Source organism: Anopheles coluzzii, chromosome 3 (assembly GCF_943734685.1).
Source record: "Anopheles coluzzii chromosome 3, AcolN3, whole genome shotgun sequence".
In the NCBI taxonomy this organism is placed as follows: Eukaryota; Metazoa; Arthropoda; class Insecta; order Diptera; family Culicidae; genus Anopheles; species Anopheles coluzzii.
In genome coordinates this window covers 34,473,084-34,498,538 of record NC_064671.1, presented here as the reverse complement: position 1 = coordinate 34,498,538, position 25,455 = coordinate 34,473,084, and the positions used below count along the sequence as shown (strand labels likewise).

The window sequence follows — 25,455 nt, the reverse complement described above, 5'->3', positions numbered from 1 at the left end:
GGCCCTGTGTCCAGTAGGAAAAACACCGTGAAGCGGAAAGTGAGGTGGACGGGAGGTCAGGTCCTGTTCGAATACCTGTTAATAGTTGAATTTGAAATTGGACATTCGAGTTGGAAAGAACGGACGACGACATTCGATTGATAAGGTCCCGGGTATTGGGGGAATACACAATTTGAACACTGGAGGCTACTGATTGGTGAAATGAAAATTCCCAACCTTCTTGCCCGCCCAACGACTCACAAAAAAAGAGCAAAAAAGCCGGAATTTTCATCAGTGTCGCAGTGGCATTGCCCGTAAGTGGCCATCGGAATGAAGTTACGGTGCGTGGGTCCTCGCTCCCCCAATTCATCGTTAATGAAAAAGTGATTTGGGTTGGATTAATTTGGCGCTGATTTGTTGTGCAGTGGACACTCGTACGAGACCAGAGAGGATCAACCACCTTCGTTCTGGTTGATTTATTGCGAGTTTTCTTGCTGCTGCTGCTGCTGCTGTGTGAAGCACCGATGAAAATGATGCTAAATTTGAGATTGAACCCCCAAGAGGGTTGTTCTTTTTCTTTTTCAACGCATTTTTAACGCACAATTTCTGAAGCTTCATTACCGAAAGGATCCCATCCTTATCCGGAGCGTACGAAATCTAATTTTTCACCACAATTTTCCAACCCAATTGGTACAGTACAATAACTGTGTGCAAATTAAACAAACCAAAATTGTACCGAACAAAAAAAACGCGGACAACAAAAAAAAGGAACCACCCTCTCCCTGATTGGACCAAACATTATTTCAGCTGTACTGGATGCCGAAAGGTGCAGAGAGCGGGGAATAACAACAGGATTTATTATCATAAACCGCCATGGGGTCAACCGCAAAGTCGATCGTCCTCTACGGCTTAATCGTCCCCTACGGCTTTTGGTGGACGAATTTTCCTTACGAAACCGGTTCCTTGAAAAATTCGAAAATCTGTCTCCTCCTCTTTGAATTTCCATCTCGCTTCCCACCAAGGGGAAAGAATTTTCATTGCCTCTTCCCCTTTATTTTTTTCCTTTGAATGGCAAGAGAATGTGATGTCGCTGCGCCATTTCCCTGTTTCCATATTTATGACACACGACTAAATTTTCAAGCAGTCCTCGTAATAATAATAATAACAATAAAAACAGCACCCGGAGTTACTACGGTGTAAAGAGCGAAGCAGAAGCTCTCTTCCGCACCGCCGATAGCAACAAGAAAAACATGCATTTTTTAAAGGATCGAAAATCGAATTTATGTCAAATGTAGCGCGACCGTGTTCGCGTAGTGTTATTTTTCTATTTCAACCGGAGTGAACTCGAGCCAACCCCTGCGGGATACGGCCGGCCCCCGGTTTGGTGATGGAAACTTATCACAAATGTATTTATTTTTTCAAGCATTAGTAAAACATGTCCTTCAAATTATGTGCATGTATCGTCGGCGTTTATTCTTCCCCTTGGTTGCTGTGAAGCCTCCGGAGCTCCTTGCAGCGTGTGTGTGTTGCCACGAAACGGAGGGAATGGGATTTGCAAGCAAGCAGGAAATGCCGGGGGTAGGATTTAAATTCAAAGCCGTCCTTTCGATTCGACATGGACGTGATTCGGAGTAGATTTGACGGTAGAAAAATGGGCCACCGCTCTGTGTGTGTGCTCCTGTGTGTGCTGGTAATGAGCATGACGGACATGGGTGATAATGGAGCCCTCCATTATTCGGCATTCGTCCGGGTGAGCCGATGAGGTGACGTCCATTATTGAAATGAGGCGAACGTGTGCGTTGGGTAATGAGGACACACACTCATTACTATGTAAATTGGATTGGACCGGGTCGTCGGGTGTCCTGTTCTCTTCAGAAGCGGGAGTAAAATCTTACCGAGAAAGACTCAACAAAAAAAAACGGTCTTGTGGGGGTTATTAGCATTCTGATTAAAACGGACACCGGATAGTGGTGTGCCCTTGCAAAGTCCAACCTTTACTTTGCTGGACAAAGATTCACAATGTGAATCAACAACGACAGCAAGTAGATGTAATGCAGTGAGATAAGATAATCATTATGTATATTGGCGTTCACACTTTTACGTAGCTAAATAATGTAGAGAGCGTTTTTAGGTACAGCTTGTGACGACGTACAGGCAGGCAGTACTGTAGCTGTCTAAAACAGTATGGCATTTTACGCCTACTATGGTGACAGGACCATATAGAGCAGTAAGTAAGTGTATCGGCACTGCGGTACGGTAGGTTGTGCGATCAAACCTACTCTCAACTCGTCGGTTTATAGTGTGACGCTCTGTAGTCGCGGGTGTATTTATAGGAGTAACTTTTTCACAACAACTTTATTGTCACATTGTAAAACAAAGACATTTTAATCAGGCTTTTAAACAATTAGTATCAACGAACTAAACACTACATTTTGTATAGCCAAATAGTCCTGTATAACGTCTGCCAGAAGGTTGACTCATTGTACAAGGAACAAACCTAACAAATGTGTGTTCATCATCTCAATCGATTTATTGATCCACCGCTTGATCCACTGGCCTCTCCCTTGAAAGGGTGTAAACTCCATGTAACGTATTTACATACCCCTTTCACGATGACTCTGCCAAGTAATGATTGATTGTGCTTACATCCCAGCAGCAGCAGCAGCATCAGCAGCACATCCCAGAACAAATGACCGGTTTCACGCAATCTCTCGCCAATGGTGCTTCTTTTTGGGGATGAAATCAAAAGGGTAACGGGAACTCCCTGCTAAATGTAAAGGGAGTACGCTATGAATCGATCACACAAATGCATGCAGAAAAAGGATCCGGTTACCCGATATTTGCTGATTATTAATCATAATTTTCAAGCCAAAGCTGCCGTCTCAGCACCAACTCCGGTGGAGCGGTGATGCGCAACGAATCCTTTCCGTTTTTAATGGCTAATAGCGGATGGAGTGGGAGTTTATATTTAGTGCAAAATTATGTTAAAGGATGAATAATCCATCATACACCATACCCGGGCTGTGTGGACGGTTGGCACACACACGCAGCAAGTAAGCAGGCAAGCCAATTTCGTTTGAGTGCTCCCGTGTGGGAAACACACGGGTTTTCACAAAAGAGGGAGTGCGCGTTCGAGTGGACATATCGCCACCACTCCACCTTCTTGAAAAGGGAGGTTGCGAGGTGTGTGAGGAAATATTCTTTTGTCCTTTGAGATGAAGAAACACACACACACACACTTGGACATAGAAATCTCGATTGGTGGAATCATGGAGCAGCCTCCTTCACCCGGGGATGGGATTTCGAGCATTATCAGCATTCAACAGCGTGTGTGCTGATACACAAGCCCACAAGCCCACACGTAGGAATGGGTGGGATGGGTTGGTCAGTGCGCGGAAAGGAAGGAGGCGTACTTACGGGCGAACCCAGTCACCATAAATCTCCGTTAGAGGATCAGCGCGAGCAAACGAGTCAAAAAAGGATTTGATTTATTTGCAGAGCACTGGTGGTGGTGGTGGCGCGTAAGGATTTCGGGCTCGCGTAAGCTTTTTCGTGGTAATTTATTTGAATTTACTCTTAAATTAGATCACGACTGGGGAGGTTTTTTGTTGTTGTTGTTGTTGTTGATCTGAGTCCCCTCATCCTCTCACTTACACTTAAAAGCCTCTTGAGGTTCGCATGTCGTGAGACGTGGACCATTTCAATGTCCCTTTGCTTGAAAGGTTTGGCACCGACATTCACTTTCACTGAAGGTGTAACGTTCAGTGTGCACTATCGGACCACTCATATTTCGACACTAGGCAATAATCATTGCTACCAATGGCACTTCTTTACCCAAAACATTGGGCCAAAAAAACAAAAAAAGAGAGAGACAAGGATTTTTGCCCACTTGTTTGCCAAACAAAACCGGCACAATTGTACTTTCTCGCCTGTCCGTGCCAACCTGTCCGGGTCCAGGGAAGAGCCATAAAACACATTAAATCCCATAGAATAATCGAAATGTCACATTAAGTTGTGAAATATAGACGAATGAGAGCATCACACTGGGCCCACGGGTAAGGGCCGAGATTTGTGGTACGGAAAGGGACAGAGACCAGAGAAGAACTTGTGTGTGTGTGTTCAGGGCACAGTTTGTGGTTGTAGGGAACTTTTTTTTTTTGGTGGAAAGGCACGCCTGGCCAGGAGGCTTTGCATCCGATTAGTATGGAAAGTACAAAACCCTACTGTGTGTTTGTGCCAGTGCCAGTGCCACATGGGACGTCTTCCTGCACCGTTTTTCCTCTCCAAAAACGGGAGGCAGACTGACTGACCATAAATATATATTTTATGAGCCCTTTTTCCGGAGGCGCATACAGACATTTCGGCTCGCATCTCGGGATGAGGTGTACTATCCTTCTTTTCCATTCCACAGCTTTCCCTTTGGTTAGACACACTTTGGGTTTTTTTGGCCACATTTTCCTTCCTACTCTGTGGGGTCTTTCGGGCAGTTCCAACGTTCCTCCCGTACGCTCGACCGGTGGACTTGTTTGCATCGATGCAGGATTTACTAGCCAACAACCGAAGCATTTCTTCGCCTTTGAGGTTGTAACGCCTCTCGGGGGGGGTCCTCGGGGGATAGTTGTGGGGGAATTGCCGTTTTCCCCCTCGTGCTCTCCACCGTCGAAGAGATTTGTGTGTCTAGTGGTTTTTGTTCTTGGGGCCCACCACTACTAACAGGCGTAAAGGGAAAAGGGAAGGGCTTTGCAACAAATCAATACCGGCTGCAGGAGGGCTTTACCGAAGATGTTGGAGTAAAAGGAGCTGGAGGAAGCGCATTTTTTATGTTTATGTTTTTTTTTCACTGCCCGGAACTGCGAAGAAGGGATATGCTGTGAGTTTGTTTGTTTTATTTTTTTGGTCTGTGTAACATAAATCGATCAACCATGACGGAATGGCAATGTATCAAAATTTCCGTAAGCTGAGGGTGGAACAGAATTTTCCTACTATTATTAATGTTTTTTTTTTGTTGTTGGTTGGTAATTCCACTGGGAAATATGTTAAGAAAATGGGTTTGCTCTAAAAAATAAAATTGTCAATACAAAGAAATGGTAGAAATGATTGCCTTGTGCCTTGTTGCTGTAGTATCTTATTATAGAGATGGGCGCATTGAGTTAGAATAAGTGACTCACTTCAATCCTGCAAGTGAATGTGCATGTCTTGAATTCAGTACAAAGAGTTTTTTCGAACCTTTCTGCTGTTTATTTTCTACCTTTTTCATACTTACTCTTTTGGGAATATTATTCACACTGATTCAGGACGAATTATCTCAAAGAGTGAGACATCATTCGGTGTGGCATCAGCCGACCGATTCTTAGAGAGTGAAGCCTACACAAGTGAGGCACCAGTCGAATATGACTTCTTAAGGAACAATAACTGCAAAGTTTGAGTTGGTTGAATCGCAAAGAAGTAGTTAAAGGTTGTAATACGTTATATTGTTATAAATATCAAAAAGTATTTTAAAGATTCAAAATCCTTGAAGACGCTCCTTTTACTCGGGTTCATGTTACTAGCAAACAGAGAGTTGTAAGAGTTGCATCTTTTGGATTCTCCCTAGGACTGGATATATTATTCTTCTATGTTGTCCAACAACTGTAGTCGATCTAGGCCGGTCTAAGCCAGTGACTTGAATATCCTGTTATAAGCCAATAATTTAAGTCCTATTTCTGAAGTACAGCAATAATCCGCAGTACGCAATACTCGATATACGCGAATTCGCAGTACGCGATTCCTCTAAATTTGACAGCTCCATGTGTTTTTTTTGCAAATATTTTAGGGTTTGTGAAATATTGTATGCTCTTTTTGAATTTCCTTAATATTCTTGATGCATTTTGCATTAAATTTGTGCAAAAGATACTTGTTGTACAACAAAAAACTTTAAAGTAAAACTCTGTGGCGATATTTTTCAACACTCGAACCAGTAGTGTAAACTATTTTTATATAGGAATCTGCTATACGCGAAAACTCGAGATACGCTATTGTGCTCGGTCCTGTACGATAGCGTATATCAGATAATGACTGTATTCTATTGGCTCATATTAAAGCTTAATTAGCTTAAATCCAAACTTACTTACCAGCTTATGTATTAAAATACTATTTACACGCGTGAAGCGGATTTCTGGAATTGATTACTTGGTAGCTCACCATTCTATTTAAATATAAAAACAAAATGCTTTGTCTTCCAAACTTCAAATCATATCTACTGCTTTATCTCTACTGCTTCTTCAACTAAAATTCTCCATTTTAAATTTGCATTCTATATACATCACATCATCCCGACGAAGAATCGTCAACCAATCATATCCCTTTTTAAAGTTAAAAAGCCATTTTAAAGTGCACCCTTCTGCGATTTCCAGCAATAAAAAATCACATCATTTGCTTATATTCAAATGGTGCGTTTGCGTAATCCTTCCCTTTTTATCCTGGCACGATCGGAGCAACAAATCAAAAGCCTGAAAAGGGGAAAAAAGGGTTGGTGTGGTGATTGCTATGGCGTAGACTTCAAGCTTCCCCAGCCATTTGATTAACAAAACATTTCCTTTCTGGAAGTTGCGTCGTTAAAGGAAGAATACGAACTCCATTTATCCCCTTTACCTTAGTATTACACACTGTCGAACACACAAGCACAAACACAATGAAGTGAGAGAGAGAGAGAGAGAGATAGATAGATAGAGAGAAGCGTGTGGCAGCGGTGCGTCGAAAGGATCGCGGCATCTCCGTCTCATTATCTCATCATCATATGACTAACCATGCATCTGTCGTTTGGAACGTTCAGCGTCTGTCACCGGTGGGTACCCCTTGCCCCTTGTGTTTGCTATCTACCCCCTTCTCCATGCGTTTTAACCCTCTTTTCACGGCTCTGTTTAGCTTATATACATTGCATCGAGCGCACAACAACAACAGCAAAACAGAAAAGGGATGCGCGCACGAGCCACAGATTGCATCCGTTTACATCCCTTTTTTTTTGCTCGACCACGACCGCTCGTTTGCACCTCATTCGAATACGGTGCGCTTTGTTTGGGTTTGGTACTGCGTGTGTGACGCGCTGCTGGCATGTGGCTGGCATTTGGTCCCGCAAAACAGAGAGGAAAAACGCATTCACATTTGCACCGCCGAAGGACGAAAAAAAAACGAAGCAAGGAATAATAGAAAGGATCGTGGAGGACAAACAAAAAAACACGCAGAAACGAATCCTAGTGAAGGGGGTTTTTGTATTCGCCTAGCTCTACGTGCGTATTTTCCTCCACCTCTTCTTCTACTTCTGTCTGTTCACCCGTTGCAACCCGTGCCCGTAGCAACCCGCTTTCGCCCGAACAGAAACGGGGGTTTTGGAAAATGTATTCTGAAATTCACGGCCTGCCTTGCAGCATCCCTTGCAGCTTCTCCCGTCGTGCCGTCGTGCGGTTGATCCCGTATTCATACAAACACACACACATACACTAACAACACACACGTAAAAGGGTCGCGACGCGTGCAGAGGATGTGAGGAAGCCCGCCAGGACCTTCTTCCGCTCTGTGCAATTTATTTTATGATCCTTTTTTCCGCTTCACGTTTCAGCAAATTCACCACTCTGCGCGCGCTCTCTCTCTCGCTCACTGGTTTTGTGCACTCTTGCTCTTCTCCCGCACGGCGTACGAACGAGAGGAAAGAGAGAGGCCATCACGCTTGCACCAACGCACTCCGGGCGGGTTTTCGCTTCCGGACAGCCCGACCAGCCCGACGGCGAACGAAGCGAATGCCGCTGTGCAACATTATATATTCAGGCGCATATATTTTCCATACATTATATTTTATTTCATACATTAAATTTGAACTGACGCATGCGCGCCAACACAGGTGGAAATGCTGGTGTGCTGGTGTGCAGGTTTTTCCACCCGCTGGAGGAGCGAGCTGGAAGCAGCGAAAGGATGTTTTTCACCGGTATAGAGAGGGGGTACGGCACGGGGGGAGGTTTTGGTGCCTGTGTGTAGTAAAAGGGATGGAAATTCCGAGTGTCAGGTTTTTTTTCTTTTCGCTCGTTCACTTGTTTGTTCGTCTCCTCTGAAAGGGGTTGTCGCGCGGTAATATGTACAAACCGAACCTGACGAGGACAGGGGGGGATTCGTCTCATACATAGTCGCTCCGTTTTGATTCGCAGGAAAATTCAACCTCACCCCCTTCCTGCTGGTGTGATGTGGTGGGTGGTGGGTGATTTTACTGATTTGACAGTTTTTGTTTGGTTCACCCCGAGCACCACCCCCGAACACACACACACACAGAAACAGAGAATGGAGAGGCACGGGATGGGAGACATGGTTGCTTTGATAGACAGACGGAGTGACATTGTTGCATCATCTTATTGTCAGGGGGAGGGGGAGTATTCTGGACGATGGATAGCTGGTGTGTGTGTGTGCCGTGCTAGTCTAGTTGGAAATAAGAAGGGTTGCTTGGCTACGGCAGCAAAGGGCAGCGCTCCGTAAGGGTTGACATTTTGACGTTGAGCTGCAAGAACGCTTTTTGGGTGGCGCTATTTCAATAAATATGAGTTTTTTTTGTACAGTATTATAACAATATATTTGAATGAATGGTTTCAAATGTCCCAAATCTATAAATTATTTTTCTACTTAGAATTAAAAAAAATAAGAAAATAATTCTTTCTATTGTAAAGGTAACACAAACCCCATTATTGCTATACCACGTGTTGGCATTTTCTAATAAGAAATACGGTTCCCTGGCTTTTCCTGCTTTTGTGTTGCAAACAGGTTAACAAATTGCGTCTCTGTTGTGTGCTGTGAGGGAGAGAATGGTCAACCTGTCTGGGTCGAAGGGGGAGGGGATGGTAAAGCTAAAAACTTTATCAATTCAACTCCCAGTTTACTTTGCGCCAGTGGGCAAAACGCTGGATGTGGATGAAAAATCAGCAAAGAGGTCGATGAGGGGAGTTTTTTTTTTCTTCTCAACATTCCACAATGCGCTTCTCCTTCATCATGTAACAAAACATAAAAATAGAAAAGAAAGAACAAGAAACGAAAAATACACCCAGCTATTGCAATCATGCGTACGTTGGTGGTTTTGGTCCGATAAAGAGTCCGAGTTTCGTTGTTCGTTGCTGCCCAAAAACTGATTGGCAAAAAAAAGTAAACTCCAACAACCAACCGAACAAACGAGGATGGAACCTCCTTCATCCCCTTTACCAACCTCCACCTTGCGCTCGAATGCTAAGAAAATGAAATCGAAATCAACGGCCCAAAACCGACAGCGAATATGTGAAATGTCAATCAAACCGATGGTCGATAAAATGAATTTAACTGTTGACTGACGCACCCTCGCGCACACACAGCGCTCCGTGTCACCACCCGGTCTTCCTCCCCCTAGGTTGGAGTTGGTATCGGGGTATGGTATGGTACTGCTTGTCCTATTGGTCGTCGCCTATTTTGTGGCTCCGCATCCCATACGCCGCTGGTAGCGCAAAACCCCGCAAAAGTCCATCAAAAGCGTGCGTCCTGCCGTCCACGCTAATCCCGGAGTCGGCGGGGGGAATCGAGCTGAATCGGCATCTTCTGGGGGTGGATGGTTTTCCGCTAAACCTTCGCTACACCCGTCTCACTTCGATCGCATTAAAAAGTATATATATAGTGCGTTGTGCAAACTAGCGCAAAAAAACACCAAAACATATTGCATTTCAGCAGTTTTACCTTTGCTGACAGTTTTGGCGCCTATTTTGGGTGGGACTATTTGGGCCTTTTTGGGACAGAAACCATCATCGTAACGAGGTTTTGTGCGGTGGGTGTGCGGAATCGGTCACCATCGGTCGCGGCCCATCCAATTATCGCTAATGTGCGTGTGTGTGTCGTGGTGTCATTATTAAAACAAAAACCTTGAGTTTGGGTGTGGAAGAGTGGTGCAGATTCAGGTTCCCGTTCGTTCCCCAATTCCAAGGCTGTTAAATTGGGAACCAAACTCCATCTTACGGAAGCGGAAAAAGGGTCTAAAAAACTATCATTTACACGCAATGCTGGCGGATGCGAAAGCAATCCAAAAACACCCAAAATAGCCACGACACGACTAAACCGACCGCAAAACAGAACAAAAAGAAAACCTTGTCTATGAGGGAGGGGGTGCCTATTGAGAGGGGGACAAATGGAAATTGGGATGCTGCTGGCCGTGCATTCGCACCACGGCTGGTGATGATTATAATCGTAATCGTAAAACATGCGAACCAGCAACCGCAATAATCTCGCTCCAAAGGCCCGGGTTATGGCAATATTATTCATTCCCTTCCTGCGGCCCAGTGGGCCCAGTGGGTTGGTGGATAGGACTTTGGACAGGGAAAAATAAAACACTATCGCCTAACACACACCCTGTCGCCATCGCTGCGCCTCAATCGAGCCCCTGATCGTCGTGGTCGTGGTTTTTTATTTTAATATCAAATATTATTATTGTTTTTATATTCATCTTTTACGATTTCCCATGCACGGCACACACGCACAGACCATTTTCCGTACACCCTCGTTATCTGCGCACAATTTTTCGCAATTGACCGGCACCAAAACCCAGCGCGCCCCATGCCGTAATGGCCGCTGCGGAAGCTATCGGATATCGGGGCCTGAAATAATGTTAATGGTCACACACACACACACGCGGCCGCCGCTACCGCACACGTTTTAGCCAAATTGAATTGAAAAGATAAAAAACGTGTTTGCTTTTGCCTTGGCACAACACAGCGAGCAAAAAAAAATGTGGAAAAATGGAAGAAAAACGGAGGGTTTTCCTTTTTTTTGTCTCTCAATAGGGGAAAGAATTCGGTTCCATCGACTCGTGTCTTTACCGTACGGTTTGCATGTTTGTGCCGTTTGGGTGCAAGGGAAGGGGGCCGTTTTTTTCTTCTTCCACTTCTTTATGCCACCCAGCAGGGGATGGTGCGGGTGCGGGTGTGTCCCCGCAGTGCAGAACCAGCCATCCGAGCCGATGTGTTTATTTTGCATGATTTTGTGTGTGTGTGTGGGACGACACAGGAGGTCCTCCGCTTAAACGAATGGTAGGGAAATGCTTTTAGTGGCCGGTAGTGCAAGGTGGTGCGCCAGGAACCATTTGGTTGGGTTTGTTTTTTTTTTTATATCGAACGCAATTTATCTCTCTCTCCCAGATGGGGAGGGACCGATGATGGTGCCAGTGATGGCGACTGCACGAGATCACACTAATCTAGGCAATAATGGGACAGAACATTCGCACTGACTTCACATGATTGGGACCGGCGGCCAAGTGGGATAATTCAAGTGCTGCAATTTGGTGCGAGATGGTTATCGGAATTGGAATACGGAGGGGGTTTTGTTTTTTTTTGAAGAAAACTGTTTGATATTGAACCTTAAAGATTAGTTTTGGAGTCGGGTGATGCCGGCTAGGACATTGTGAATCATGTGTTCAATGTTTAACTGAACAGGCTTACAGGCTCTACAACACCCTGTCCCTGTTTGGTGGAATTTGTTTATTTGAGGACGCCAAAAAGCCAAAGAAAACAACGCGTTCCTCCACTACAATGACAATGGCTCCAACGATCGCATTGGAGCCACGATGCCTATCGATAAACAGTAAACGACGTTCCCCAAACGGACGTTTTGGGGAGGGAAAAGCGGCACTGGCAGTGGGGGGGGGGGGGCGATGGGACATCCACCCACATAGTACACACACGCAGGGGAGGAAAAAATAGAAACAACAAGCACAGATAAAACCGGATCCAATTACCATAAATGGAAAAAATAACAAAGCCAATCAAATCAGAAGTGAAAAACATTGGCCATGAGCAAAATTTTGCTGAAAGTGCGGGAAATGAAAATGCATGCACACAGGACGGGGGTGGTGGTGGCAATAAGCAAAAACAATACAGATCGGATCAACCAGGGGAAGGATCCAAAAAATCACATCCACCCAGACGGACAAACCACCACAAACACAAACATATAGGAGCGGAACAAAATGAAGAGAGCACAACGATGATAGTTGTTAGTGTGCTGTCGTTTTGAGCCAATTTGAGAGGACGAGACGAGCTGCCATGCTGTGGGGAAGCTGTTCACGTTTCGGCTCGTAATGGCGACTCCCGACCAGTTCGACGGCGCAAAGACGTCCTTGTGCGTCTGGATTGGTTGCGCATTCGACGTGCGGAACCGAAAATTCGATAGACCGTAAGGAAAATGAACGCTCGTTTGACTTGTGACTACCAGAGGACCCGGGGGGTGGGGGGAGGGAGTGAGCTAGGGAAATAAAAATGTCCCTTTAACGATGGGGCCAGGTTTGAGGGGGGCAACAGTGAAGAGGTACACAAAAACACAGACGCGCCTAGGAGTCAAAATAATGTGCCGTAATATAAAAATATTGAGAAAGCAATGGATACGGACGGTGATGGGACGTGTATGGGGGGAGGCATAAAAAGGAAAATTGCAACCGTTCGTATAATACCTGTGTTTTCACTATTGTTGGCTAAGGATATGACGATGTCAGGAAAGCGGTTGAAATGGGTGTAAACGTTGCAGAATTGTATAGAGTGTGAGCTCGGTTCATCTAAGCCTTATCAGTTATATTGGCCAACTGACACGTTAGGGATAGCTAGACTAGATAGCCGAAGGTGTTAAGGGGGAGCATCAATTGTGTACTGTACAATGGCGCATCATCAGTTCGAATCTAGACGGTGCTCTTGTATGCACAACGATGTTAAATTCGCAGCAAAAAGGGGTCAATGTGTAAAATAATTGGGCCCGGTGGTCTGGTGGGTACAGTCGTCAACTCGAACGACGTAACAAACATGCCCGTCATGGGTTCAAGCCCCGAATAGACCGTGCCCCCATACGTAGGATTGACTATCCTGCTACGGTAACAATAAGTCACTGAAAGCCAAGCTCACTTCACTAGTTGGTACAGGCAGGCCTTTGACCGCCTGGTACAGGCAGGCCTTTGACCGCCAGCGGTTGTTGTGCCAAAAAGAAGAAGAAGTGTAAAATAATAATCTTAAATTTTCAGAGTAAGCAGGTACACCGCTAACTGTGGATGATATGTAATACTGCAGTTTTTTTTAACTGGAAGTTTACTAGTTGGAGTGATTTTCAGTTGAAAAACACATAATTGTCAAAACATGAAACATCCGCAATCTTACGAAGAGAAATTCATAGGAAATGTGCATTTTTCTCACAAATTTAACCTCTCAGTTAGCGGTCACCTACTGTAATATTCTATTCATTACTGATGAACATACATGTTTACATATCATCTATAACTGAACTTTGCAGTAAAATCGGTTCTATTGTAAGAGGTAGAAGAAGAAAAAGTTAGGTAAAAACTGTAAAGAATAATGAAAATATTTCCTTACGTTTACATACATAGTTTCTACATTGCTATATGTAAAAATATTGAAAATATATTATCTAAGACGCTTGTTACAAACGTCCCACAATTATAATGATGCACAAATCCACTATTTTGCGTCGTTTGCGTTACGCCGTGACCAAAAACAGCAAAAAGGTTTTCCATCTCCTTTGCAATCCTCTCCTTTTGTACACGCTTTTCATCTCCTTCCACAAGCCCTGCTGCTGTCTTGAGCTGTAACTGGATTGTCATCACTGCACCTCTATGGTTGCAGCCAGCAAATCTCCCTAGCAACCTGCTGCTGCTGCTGCTGCTGCTGGCTGCTACTGACGACCCCGTCACAACATCAGCCGTCGTGCGCAAAGCAGCGCCCCACACACAGCTGCCACGTGCGCTCGTCCTGGCGCTAAGCAGCGAATGCAGCACGCGCGTGTGTGTGTGCGTGTACGTTTTTCCTTCACTTCGTGCTCATTATTTTCTTAGCCAACGGCGGCGTCCCTTCATTTATGTACACACACACGCTCACACACTCACCATGGCACACCGGGCGTTTTAGTGGCAAATCTCCTTTTCCTCAAGATGCCGTTGACCTTTACCCGAAAGGTGCTACCATCACCTATACATACCACATTAATTACTGAAATTCCGAATTTTTCCGGCATCATAAATTTGGCCATGGATTCTTAGCTCTGGCACGAGATACGCGGTCCAGTAGTCTCCCCAGCAACAGAAAAAAAGGATGTTGCGATTTGAATGTAGCTTCCTTCATCTCCCCCCATTGAACACACACACACACACGTATGCACACATTCTTTGGTTTATTTCCCTCTAGCAAGACGCTAAGACGCGCTTCCCCTGTGCTTGCTTTATATCTTTCTTTGTTGCGCTTGAACGCCAACAAATCATTAATATCTTCAGCTACTTAACGGGCTGCCGTTTTCTTACCCCATGGTCCCATACCATTCCACCCCTCCCCCCTTTCCCACCTTTTCGGAAGAATGGAGGGCAGAAGGGAGGGAAGGGAGGGGGGGGGAGGAAATTTGCAAGGAAATGAAATAAAAATGTATATATGGAAATGGACATAAATAAAACCGAGAAGCTGACGCATCAGCGGCACGAACCTCGGAACACGGTGGGTGTAGACGTACCCTTTTGAGCGAAACAGGACTTTTCCACTGGGAGGAAGGACGGCACAGTCTCATTATGTTGCTACGGGACGAGTATGCGGAACGTGTGGTGGAGACGTTATACCACGCATAGAATAATAAAACTCGTTCGTTTCCTGTTCTTTCCCTTCCCAATGCCCACACACACACACACATACACCCACACAAAGGACAATGTGAATAATTCCCTCTTATTTTTCTATCGGCCTCTCCTTCACACACACACACACACACACACACACACACACACACACACACACACACTACATTACAGCATCCGTGTTGGGTGGTCGATATATTTGAATAAATGATTTAGGTCGCCTTTTGCCGTTGCCATGGGAGACCCGGTGCTAATGACTAACCTCGCACACCCATCCCACCCGCTGGGAGAGGGGTTTTTCCTTGTTTTTGTTTTTCTCCTGGGGTCGCCGCTACAAAGGGGGTGGGCAGAATGCACGAACGTGTGGACAGGATTACGGTCGATACCCAGCCTGCGCCAATCCCACCCTGAGTTCTGTTTCCAATTAAACAAACTTGCCACGCCGCTGATGAACTGCCCGGCATGAACGTGCGAGGGTGCCCGAGATTGACGGGGACAAACTGTGTGTCCCCCTTCTAGTGTGTGCTCGTTTTTGGGGGGGTGCAGACGCAAATGCTTGGCCGCTCTTCTAAGCCGTCGTCGTCGTCCGGGGTGACATTTTCCCGTTTTGTCATCATGTCGATTTGAACGAAGCAAATCCTTGAACCCTTGAATACGTCATAGCAGACGTTTTTGTAGTTTTATCGCGACGTTCGTCGCTTGGTGCTGTTCCTGCTGCTGCTCCGCTTGCTTTGATTCGCAGAGCGCCCTTGCAGAGTATGTTGCAGCTCTGTGACTGCAGCGTAATCACACAAAAACCACGTCGCCTTCTGTCCTGACGCGAACACGCACACACACACACACACACACACATATTCAATCCAATCCCGCCCGGGCGGCACAGGATCAAAGGAAAAATGCTAATTTGACTCCTGGATTGTAGCACTTTTTGTTCGCGCAATTTTTCCTCCCGATTCCCGTTTCTGCCTTTCGGCATGTTGCGGCATGTTTCTTTTTTATGCCCCCTTGCAAAGCCAAACATGCATGCACACAGACACACAACCCCGGAGTTGGATTTATGTATTTTACTTTACTTTTGCTGTTGTTTTTTTTGTTGTGCTGTATCTCTTGGTGCGTTTATCGGGTGAGGGGGGAGCCAGTGTCGGGCAAGATCAACCGGACCCGGCGGCACACCGGACGGTTGTCACACAGCACGGTGCCAACGCAACGAACCTCTCAACGCTTGATTATCCATCGCGCATGAAGCACCATACATACGCGATACACCTGATTGTGATGACAAATGCACACAATCACAGACCGAGAACCGATTCGCATGCATCATTGATTGCAATGCACACACACACACACATGGTCCGTCACGGACAGCTCAAGAATTAATCTGAGATGCGGTACAAAAACGCGGGCGTTTTATTCTGGAACGCGTTGGACGAGGGCAAAAACGCGGAGGGAGAAACAAAAAAACTGAATTCTAATAAGTGTGTAGACCTTATCGGCCCAAGGTTTTGTCGTTATTTTATTGGTGTTTTTTTCTGTTGCGATACTTGCAGTTTTTTTCTCCCCCCCCATCAAGGCTCAAAGGGCAGAAGGAATGTTGAAAACTCTTTTTTTTTTAAACACTCCTCTACTTATCGTTTTTAATATTATAAATTGTGAACATAAACATAAGCGCTGCTTTACCGTCTACTGCGCACTAGCTCCCCGCAAAAGCGCACAAGTTGTGCGCAAGCGACGATGATCTCCTCGCAAAACCCAAGACACAGGAGTGTGTGCTCCTGAGAGATCGGGTGGATTTTTTCTTGGTTTGTACTTCTTTCGCGTCATCAATCGAGCGTTATTTATTCGCGTTTATTTCGCGATTGAAATGGCATTCATTTTCCACTCTCAGCACAGGGGAATTTAAATTCCGACTGCTTCCAGTTGGTCGTCCTTTCCATCCTTTGGTTTCATGGCGCGACGAATCCTGTTTGATTTTTTTAAATGGTGGCTCATTTCTTTATTTTTTTTAAAATAAATGCTGCGCTGTGTCTGTTGCGCCGCTGTGAGATGGTGGATTGGATGATGAAAGCGACGGCGACGACGACGACAGCACGAGACAAAACAACACAACCCACACCACCAGCGTTCTCTAGCGAAGCAACAAACCACAGAGCCTTTTGCAAATGAAGCCGGCATAAATTATGTTGTCCGTGCCGGCGGCCTCAGTTTCGCCCGGGTTTTCCGTTCCACCCTTCCCGCGGGTGGATTTTAAAATTTGAATGGGGCGTGGCATCTCGAGCTCGAACGAATGAAATTGAAAAAAAAAAAGCGAGCGCTCTGTCCGTGTCTGTGCAGGGGGTGATTTATTTTCCTTTTTTCCCATCGTGGTTTGCCATGCGATTGCTATGGCGGCTTTTCGTTCGCTTCTTTTCCACCGGGACACAAAAAAAAACATAGCATGCCGGTGGTACAGTGGGTTAAGCGGCTTTGGAAAGGGGAGCCGGCAACGTGATGGGGATTGGGGAGGGGTTTTTTATCGCTTTAAGAACGCAACATAATCTTTTAGTAAGCTTTTGTGTGTTTCCAATTGGAATATCCCTCTCGATAAGTAACAGCTTATAGGAAAGGAGGATTTAAACAACAAAAACAACACTTACAACACACACACACACACAGTCACATTCCACAGAGCGATTGCGTGTGTTTCGTTTTGTGTAGTGGGGCCCACCCGCTGTGTAATAGTAGATCGATTTTTCTTTCTGGTAGGTCCTCCAATTCGTGTTTGAGAAAAAGGACACATTGCGTTAAATATGCGTGAGCGCCTGGAACGATATGCAGGCCCAAAAGCCCACCCACCCATCTACCTATCTACACACACACACGGCATAGGCCACTCACCTGCCCTCCTCTCTACGGCGAGACCGGCGGGGTACATCCTTTCTAATCCAATAATCTCTAAAAACATTTCTCTTGTCCGTGGCAGCGGCGGCCAACAAAAGCATCCTTCATCCAATTTGTGCCGAGTGTGTGTGGACCCTTTTTCTTATACACCGCCTACTAAAACCCAACCCCCCTTTGCTTGCAGGAAAGGTTCTACAGAAAAGGGATAAAAAAGCGTGCACAAAGCCATACGGTTGGCATTATTCATTCCGCACAGTGCGAAAAGCATCGCACTGGCACGCACGTCAACGCACCAAGGAGGAGGAGGAGGATGGTGTAAGGTGTAGACAGAGGGAGCAATGTGGCCCAACAACACCCCGAACCAACCGCTCCGTAGAAGTGTCTATTTATTCAAATGGAATAAAAATGGCTGAACATTTTTTTTGTTCATTTCTCCCTCTGCACTTTCTCCCCTTTGCACTTTCTCCCTTTGCGCTGTTATCTCGGAGGAAAAACACCTTCCAAGGGGAATGAGGGATGAGTGCCTTTTCCCCGAGCATGGCTTTTCTCTTCTTTTTAACACCATCTCAAGGGATGAATATATTTTCATCACACTTCCCTCGTCGTCGTCTCTCGACCCGTTCCCCCGGCAAGTTCCTTTTTTTGTCGGGTTGTCAGATCACTTTTGAGAGGATGGAAAATCTTTTCCCGGTTTTTTTCCTCTGCTCCTCTATTTTTCCTTTCACTCATCCCCCCCCCCCCTCTAAGCGTGTGTGTGTTTGAGGTCACATTCCCTCGTCCGTGCACACGGTTCGTTCACGAGAAATAGGATATTTTTTAAGCATAGAGAGATAGAGAGAGTGAAGAATAAAATAAGATTGAAAGCATTATCCTCCCGGTTGCGTCAAGGATGCTGCCCGTGTTGGTTGAGTGTGTGGCATGAGCCTTTTTTGTTTTTTTTTTTTGAGGCTAGCTTCACCTCCGATGACCATGTTGTCTTCTCTCCTTTCTCTGACACACGACACAAACAATCGTATGGAGCGAAAGAAGAGAAAAAAGCCTTCAAGTTGTTCTTGTCAAAATCCCTTCCCCAAAAAACAACCACTGGCCGCTGGGTCTGCACAGGAGCTGAATTTTTCTTCCCCCTTCCCAGTGCCGCCAGTGCCAGCTTCAGCTCCATCGTTCGGGAAAATCTTCCTTGCCGCGCGCGCGTGTGTATGGGATAAAGAGGAAAAAAGCCTTCGCTTGGACAGAACTAGCTGCAGTGGAGCGGAGGGGAGCTCTCTATCCCGACCCCCAATTTCTTCACGTGTGTGTATGTGTGGACATTGTCATAATTTTGCTTCCGTTTTATTCTTCTACCATTTCGCTACACCTTTCCCATCCAATGCCCCAATCCACCGGTACCAGCGGGTTTTCCAATCGGTTTTGAGCCTGTTATTTGCTCAAAAGATTTCTTCCGTACTCTTCCCCCTTGTTTGGTTAGGTCGATTTGGTCGGGCCCGTGTCCGGTTGATAAAACCATGTCCAACACGCGCGGCCTAACCACCACTACCGGGAAAAGGGAGTTTTTGGATTGAATGTTTGCTTCTTTTTTAAAAAATCTCAAGAGATCTCTCCCCCCCCCCCCTCCCGGCAGGATGCCTTCTCCATAGGCCCAAGGACATCTCGGGACAAGAGCGAACTACTCGAGCTGATGTCCACCCGAAGAAACACACTATACACGCTCCTCCACGCTTTTAACATTCCTCGCTACACACACACACGCGCGCCTGGTGGGACTTGTATTTATTATTTATGTTTCCTTTTTCTCGCTACATTGTGGAGAAGCAATTTTGTGTTTACTTTAGAAGTGCCCTGTTGTGCGCACTTTTTTTTGGGGGAATGGGGGAGGGTGTGGAGGTCATAGGAAAACTGGAAACAAATCGGCAAGCTGAGGAAGCTGCAAAAGTAAAAAAAAACACACACAAACACACACACACACACAAGAAATCCGGTAAGCGAATTGTTCGGGTGGGGGGCAGAATAGAAAATTCTGCAGAAGCGGGCAATCAATCCTGGGCCGTTCTAGGAATTGGGAAGCATCCTGAGCGGAATGGTTTGGTTGCCCTCTCTGTGTGTAAGGGAAAGTGGGGCAAAATGGGCACCTTCTATTTAAGCATTTTTTCACTACAAATATACTTTCCAATGCTGTATGTATTCATTAGAGTGTTCAATGAACACCATGTAAGTTTCATAACCATTATATAACAAAAAACCAAGAAAAATGCTAAATAAGATCTTCACCATGTGGCAGATCTTGGAGAAGATGGCTGAATACAGACACGACACATATCATCTCTTAATTGATTTCAAAGCCGCATATGCTAGCATAGCCAGGGTAAAACTGTATGACGCCATGAGCTCTTATGGAATCCCGCCCAAACTGATAAGGCTAGTTAGAATGACTATGACCAACGTCACATGCCAGGTGAGGGTGGATGGAAAACTCTCAGGACCTCTTGCTACCACCAAGGGTCTGCGCCAGGGGGACGGGCTTGCCTGTCTCCTATTCAACTTGGCGCTAGAGAGGGCCATCCGCGACTCGAGGGTAGAGACTACGAGAACCATCTTCTATAAATCAACCCAGATCCAGGCATACGCTGATGATATAGACATCATTGCTCTGCGACTCTCCTATGTAGCAGAAGCACACCAAGGGATCGAGCAGGCGGCAGAGAACCTCGGATTGCAGATAAACCAGGCAAAGACCAAACTGATGGTGGCAACATCAGCGGGCCCACCAATAAATAATCAGAATCTACGTAGGCGTGATGTACAGATAGGTGAACGCACTTTTGAAGTCGTCCCACAATTCACCTATCTTGGGTCAAAGGTCAGCAACGATAATAGCATGGAAGCTGAGTTGCGCGCAAGGATGCTGGCTGCCAACTACAGCCTGAAAAATATTCAGTAAACTGCTTACCATGCCCATTTTGCCCTGCTTTCCTCAATGTTTTTTGTTTTGCTTGTGGAGCATGTACCGAGGTACGAAGCAAGCAAGCAAGTTATAATTTTCCTAAGATCCTCCGACCGTTTCGGGACGCAAGACGGCCGCCGCTTTGCGCATTGGGTAATGCGTGCACGGGAGATATATTATATTTATATTTTGGGAATTGGCGTAAACTCGGCCTGCTGCGTTGTTTACACGCCCCAGTATGGGGAGGGAGATGGAGGAGTGCTGGAAAGTGGAAAATCGCCGACGATCCACTTTGGCGAAATTGTTATTCTTCAGCATGGATGGAGATTCTGAAAGTTAGGAAGTTATTTGAGCGCCATTTTTTTTTGCACATTTGCTAGTGACTAAGGCGAAATGGAAATTATGACACGACGAGGAAGAGAGCAAGTGAAAGCAAAGGAGGAAATAAATTTTAAGTGTTATCGCTTTAGAGCACGATTTTACTTTTACTTGTGAGCAATTTTGTGTTCATCCTTCTCCTTCTCCACCCAGGTTCTACCGGGAAGCCATTTTACTTGTGGTAGGATTAGAACAGGAAAGTGGCCAAGATGCGTTTTCCTTTAAAGTGAGACAACTTCCTGCTCGAAACGCGCGGGGCGCTTTTTTGCTGCTGCTGATAACTTATTTATGGCTTCATTTTTGCTCTGTGCTGTGTATGCGAGAGGCCGTGCCAGACTTGAAAAGAGACTTCATTTTGTTGAATTATTTATCTCGACCTTCCGTAAAGACTTCCTTTCGCACCCCATCCCTGATGGAGCAAAAAGTTCTTCCCAAAGAGTGATTTTTGGGGGAGAAAAGTTTACATAAAACTCTCCCCCGTCTAGTTTTTGATTCCACATTTCCTAGGGCCGCTTAAAAAAATATTACATCCTACAAATGTCGCCCCGAAGGAAGAGAATTGGGAATCGCAGGACAATGTTGTTGTAGAATGTGTTTTTCTATCTCTCTCTCATTGTTGTATTTCAGGAGTTGAAAATCTCGAATTTTTACATTCCCTTTTCAAGTATGACGGAGAGGGTGGGAGTGGGAGGAGTACAATGTAATGGGAAAATGGGATGTCCCTTTTGTGACGTGAAAATCCCGAACCAACGTCGTCTCCCGGTCGTACACCGAGCGGCGCAAAATTGTTGACAATGTCGAACCCACAAGTGCGTCTGTGCGGTGAGGTGATAAGCCCGAGTCTCGGTGTGATGCCCGCAAGGAAGGACAGATTGCGGATTGGTGGTGGAGGTAGTTTAAAGGAAGACAGGCAGACACAGGGTGTAGAAAATTTTTGATAAATGATTGTAGTTTGATTACCACCGCAATACATCGGAGGGACATTGAAGGGAACACGGTTGGTCGTTCGTCGGAGGCCTCGGGACGACAATTTGCTTCCGGGTGAGCGAGGGAGTACAGCATAATTGACCCCTCAAATGGTCCCCGGGACTTGCTGACTTTGCGACATTGTTGTCGGGCTTTATTTAGAGCGCAATCGGGATTTTGAAATTGGGGTGAAAAACGGAACGGCAAACGTAAATGTTTACAGTAGCAGCATTGTAATTGAGTTTGAAATTGAAATGTTCCTCGCTACAGATGTGCAGGAAAACGGGAGGAAAATCAGGACCATTTTATGCATTACTTTTTGTAGTTTTATTGGCGAGTGTCCCAGAGTTTCATGTACTCTCTTAAATAACCCTAAAATAAGCTAAAAATAAGGTACAAATACTACAAACATTACACTCGACTCGAATGCCCAGACTCGCTCCGATGCATTAGACCAGACCAGTTTGTCACGACCCAGCGGCCGCTGCCGATTGCGTCATAGAGCTCGTTTCAGTTTTCATAACCCCACCAATAATCGCCATCGTCGGTCCCACACAATCGTCGTTTGAGAGAAATCGAACAAATTGCTTTAATCAAAAATTGAGCCACAAATAATTACGATCAATCAGCCACCCACGAAGATCGTAACCGCGCTTTTCCAGCGTTTGTTTTTTTGTTGTTGTTGCTTCCTCCTCCTGCTGCTGCTGTACCCCTTCTTTTGACGGACAGCATACCATATCGTGTGGTGGTGCAGCCGATTACAATTAAAATATTAATGACACAAAACATTCGATTTGTTCAAAAAATTGTGGCCGACTGTTGGGGCTGCGACGGGAAGAAGATATTGAGATCGTACCGTATCGAATTAGTAACAAAGAAGCACGAAGCACGAAGCAGCAGCCGGAATACATTTTGTACATGAGGAAAACCAGATCACCATCGCCACCGGCCAGGCCCGCGGGGACAATTTTGTATCCTCCTGCCCCGTCCGCGACGTGCCCACGTGTTTGACGCCGGGAGGGGAGGAAATCATTTGACCGCAAACGTTTATATGATACCGCGGTAAGGTCTGTCTCAGCCATTGAACTATAAAGAAGCGCACACAAACACACAGAGGTACACATAATTTTATCCACCAGGGGAAGGAGGACGCAGAAAAAAAACTATCCTTACGGATCCGATTTCATTATTACTCATTTCATTTTATCATTTTCCTCGTTGGAAGTTATGCGAATGTTTTTTTTTGTTTTTGTTTTTTGCTATTTGTACTGCGCTTTGTTTTGTGCGCTTTGAAGATGGTTTGTCTCTTTTTTCTTTTTCTTACTTCTTACTTACTTCTTCTCGGTACCGTTGGTTGGTTGGAATTGTATTGTTTTCATTTCGATTCGTTTCGTTTTTACTCTACTTCTTCTTTAGTTTCAACGATCGTAGTTCGATTTAAATTCATTTTCATCATTCAGAGCCGCAGCGATTTCTTTTTAATTAAGAGCCACTTTTCAATAATATGTTTATGGTATTAAAGACGCGCACAGTGGTAATAATAAATCGCGCAAGAGATATATAAAAGAGTTCGAAAGAGCGAGAGGGAGTTAACACGAGACAGACAGACAGACAGAAAGGGTGGGATGAATCTGCACGGCTACTGCGATGCTGTCATTAGGTTGTTTAAGCATCAGCGGGTTTATAGTTTCCCTCGGTTTTTGCCCACCCGCGCGCGCGTGATAATCAATTAGTTTGCCCGCCAATGGCAAGAGAGTAACGAAACATTGTAATACCTGCCAGTGGCCAACAGAGAGATACACACACACACACCGACTGTACACAATATTGTGAAACGAAGCAACAACTAAGCAACGAAAAATAACAGCACCTCGATGAATGATTGAAACACTTTATGGAAACCCCGTTTTTACCTAACCCTCCAAAACCAATCCAAACCAATCCAACCATTCGGTAAGTTCGATTTGGTTCGATAAATAATGCATTTTACCTTTGGATTACAGATTTACGGTGGGCTGGGGCTTTTGCTTCCCCACGATTGACTCCGCCGTAGAAGCATTGAATGATGAAAAACGCTTTTGACAGCGCTAATTCACTTACGCCTTACGCCGGGGCGAAGATGTATGAAATTTCGTGTGCGTGATTGTTATAAAAAAAATCTGCAATCAGGCCCACTGTCCGATAGTCCGTGTAGATTGACCCGTGCTTTGGTGCTTTGCAATTGAACAAGTTATGCAGAGAAAGTTACTGCTTGAAGCAGCGGCGAAGCATCCAAGTAACCGGGGGGCTAGGCACAAGCACCTTCGAGCATTATCTAATCAATCATAGCGGGCCTGCTCTATCCGTGCCGGTATAAAAGCCGTGAATAATCGCGCGTCATAAAAAGTGTATTATCAATGGAGTGGTGGCCGGCCCCGTGAAGGGTGCCAAGGCCGTGTCAAAACATGTTACGGAAGATTTTCGCACTCCTGCGTTGTTCGTTTTTCGGGCGTCGTTCGCCCTCCTTTGTGCGCTGTTCGGCTTTTCGCAGCAGTGGCGATTTTCCTGGGTTGTGTTTTTTTGGTTACTGCTCCCTTTTTTATGGAAACACTGTCAAGAAGGAAGCGGACAACGGAAGCGTGTCGAAGGGGGGGAAATGGAAGAAAAATGACTAAATTATACGGAAAATCTTTGGCAGAGAACCACTCCACCACCTCTGTGTTTGACCATTTGACGGTGCATCTCATAATGGAGATTGTCCGAGAAAAAAAAATGGGTCCACAGGGCACGAACGGTAATCACAATAATCATTAGGGAAAATGATTTTTTAAGCTGTCCCTGATGATGAAATTTTGTGATCGTATTTTTGTGTTTTTGTCTGTTTGCACCCGGTTGCATCTTAGGCAGCTGCTGGCAGGCATTTTCACCCAACAGATGACAAATCGAGAGTGAGAGATGATGTCACGCACTGATCACTTTCTGGACCACCGTGTTTCGGCACAATGTTTTTTTGTCACTTTGCACCGGCTGAATTATTTGAATATGTGTGTCCGGCGTGTGAAAGTGAGCCATGTGTGTGTGTGTTGAGTGTTGGTTTGAAAAATGATCGTCCGAGATGCGCGCCGTCCATTAATAATCTTAATGTATATTCTATGTGGCCCGGTACGCGCCATTGCGGTGTGTCCGTGTGTCAACTTGTCCTCGTTTACTTTTCCCGCCGTGTGTCGTCGGTCACCGTACCGTATAAAATTTTCCCCGGAGATGCGGTGTGTGTGTGTGTGTGTGTGAGTTTGCTTGGACGACACGGGGGCATTATTGAACGGCCTTTTTCCATCTCATCTTCGGGAGGGCCGATGGTCTGCGGTAATCGTGTCCGAAAATTGTGGTTTAAGGTTTATTTTTTCTTGAAGGGGTCGTGACAGTGCTAAATTTGGTGCTGGCTTTCCTTGTTGAGGAACGCTGTTACGAGTTTCGAGTTACATAGTCATCGGGCCGCGTAAATGGGAGTTTTTGTGGAAGAATTTTAGAGTAAAGAGAGGTAGACAGGAAACGTTAAAGGTAGTTTAAAGATTATTGATATATTTAATTGGGTTTTCTTCACTTGATAATTATACTCTTGCTTTAAATACTAAAAATATACATACAAAGCCAACATTGGGGGTCCTTCACGATTCTAGTCAGCTTTTTGTATGGAGTTTGA

At 45.4% G+C, this 25,455-nt stretch overlaps 1 long non-coding RNA gene across 2 annotated transcripts in view; it reads left to right on the top strand.

Annotated features, from left to right (window-relative positions):
• LOC120958680 (uncharacterized) overlaps nucleotides 1-25,455 on the top strand; it is a 36,116-nt gene that overhangs the window by 1,441 nt on the left and 9,220 nt on the right. The window lies entirely within an intron of this gene.